This window comes from Equus quagga, unplaced genomic scaffold (genome assembly GCF_021613505.1).
Source record: "Equus quagga isolate Etosha38 unplaced genomic scaffold, UCLA_HA_Equagga_1.0 71839_RagTag, whole genome shotgun sequence".
NCBI lineage: Eukaryota > Metazoa > Chordata > Mammalia > Perissodactyla > Equidae > Equus > Equus quagga.
Genome location: NW_025802238.1, coordinates 1 through 2178, shown reverse-complemented (window position 1 = coordinate 2178; position 2178 = coordinate 1). Strand labels below are relative to the sequence as shown.

The window sequence follows — 2178 nt, the reverse complement described above, 5'->3', positions numbered from 1 at the left end:
AGGGACTTTGGGTCCTCTAAGGGATGTCTTTCAGAAATGGGAAAAAGGAAAAGATAGAAATAAGGATATTTGAGATATTGCCAACTATTAAAGAATATTCACTTCTCTACATTAGTATATATCAAATACTAAATATCATAAGAGCACCACAAGGTAATATCATATTATTTAGAGGATATAAGTACTTCCTGTTTCTCTTTTCAAGCTCTAATATCTGGAAATTAGCATCCAGTGAAGGGATGCATAATATATATTAAAAAATAGACATTTCTAGAATTATGTGTAACAAATATGCAATGATAAATATATGTATAAAGAAGATATTCTTCATGGGTTGGGGCTGGGGTATAATTTTCCATTTGTATTATGAGCTTCCAAAAGTAGTCAGATATATCCAAAATCCCAAGAGATACACCATCCAAACATGGATGTCAATTTATTAAATATGGAAAAATAATTAATTTAATAATAAAATGGAGCCACATTACAAACTGTGGAACAAAGTGTTGAGGTAAGTTACTAAGAAGCAACAGCTAAAATGCCCATGATAAGGAACATTTATTTTTCTTCAAATATTCCATAACATCATATATCACAATATATGTTACACATACAACCCTGAATTAATTCCCTTATATTTTGCAGATGAACCATTTCACACTCCTTCTTCTCATTCAAGAAATCATGCAGCTGAATAATAATGCGACTGAGTTCATTCTGCTTGGGTTAACCCAGGAACCTGTTAGGAAGAAAATAGTGTTTGTCACTTTCTTACTTATCTATTTGGGGACTTCGCTGGGTAACTTTCTGATTATTGCTACCATCAAGACCAGCCAGGTACTTGGAAGTCCAATGTACTTCTTCCTTTTCCACTTATCTTTATCTGATACCTTCCTCTCTACATCCATAGGACCTAGAATGGTTGTGATGCCCTTTTGAAGAAGACCACTATCTCTTTCAATGAGTGCATGATCCAAGTCTTTTCATCACATTTCTTTGGCTGCCAGGAGATCTTCATCCTAATTATCATGGCTGTTGACCACTTTGTGGCCATCTGTAAGCCCCTACATGACATGATCATCATGAGCCATCAAGTCTTTGGTGCATTGGTGACTGTAGCCTGGGTGGGGTCCTGTGTACATTCTTCAGCTCATTTTTTTCTGGCCTTGAGTTTACCCTTCTGTGGTCCCAATGTGATGGATCACTATTTCTGTGACTTGCAGCCTTTGTTGAAACTTGCCTGTACAGACACCTACGTGGTCAATCAACTCTTGGTGTCCAACAGTGGGGCCATTTGTACAGTGAGTTTTGTCATGGTGATGTTCTCCTGTGTTATCATCTTGCATTCTCTGAGAAACCACAGTGCTGAAGGGAGGAACAAAGCCCTCTCAACCTGCATTTCTCACATTATCATGGTCATCTTGTTCTTCGGTCCTTGCATATTTATATACACACGGCCTGCAACCACCTTCTCCATGGACAAGATGATAGCTGTGTTTTATACAATTGGAACACCTTTGTTCAATCCTCTGATTTATACACTGAGAAATGTAGAAGTGAAAAATGCCTTGAGGAAAATATGAAACACGAAGTTGATCTCAGGTAACAAATGATGAATAGAAGTTTCAAATTTTCTTTATCATTAGGATTGATCAAAAAAGTCCATAGAGAATATTGTCCTCTTATTGCAGAGTTAACATTATCCCAACGTGGGGCATAAGAATTAGTTTCTTCAAGAAGATAGGCAATATGAACACATATACTGATTAGCATTGAGTCAATTTTATATAGAAATAGAAACAGCCCCAGCTAGAAACAGTCATGTAAGACATATGCTTTACTCTGCCTCTCTTGCCTGCCTAATAGCACTGTGTTGTGATCTAGTATTATCTCTCCCTTTCCGCATATTGATTCTTTGTGTTCTCTATTTATTCTTACACTTCTATATGCTTATATCAACAGCCTGGCAAGGTTTCCTCCAAACTGTTCGTTTATTAAATACTGTGGGATCATAATGTCTGACCATGAACCTTCAACTTGGTTGTTCTTCCTGACTCAAAGAAAGCACCAGATTCAAATAATTATAGAAACTTCATGTTGTAAAGGACAAGACACGTAATGCAGATAATCTCTCTTCTATGTCCTGTGGTTATACTTTGAATTGTTACCATATGTTTA

The 2178-nt window shown here is 36.5% G+C and overlaps 1 pseudogene; it reads left to right on the top strand.

Moving 5' to 3' along the window:
• The first annotated feature begins 684 nt into the window (after nucleotides 1–684).
• Nucleotides 685–1583, top strand: LOC124234144 (olfactory receptor 4C16-like; annotated as a pseudogene).
• The last annotated feature ends 595 nt before the right edge of the window (nucleotides 1584–2178 follow it).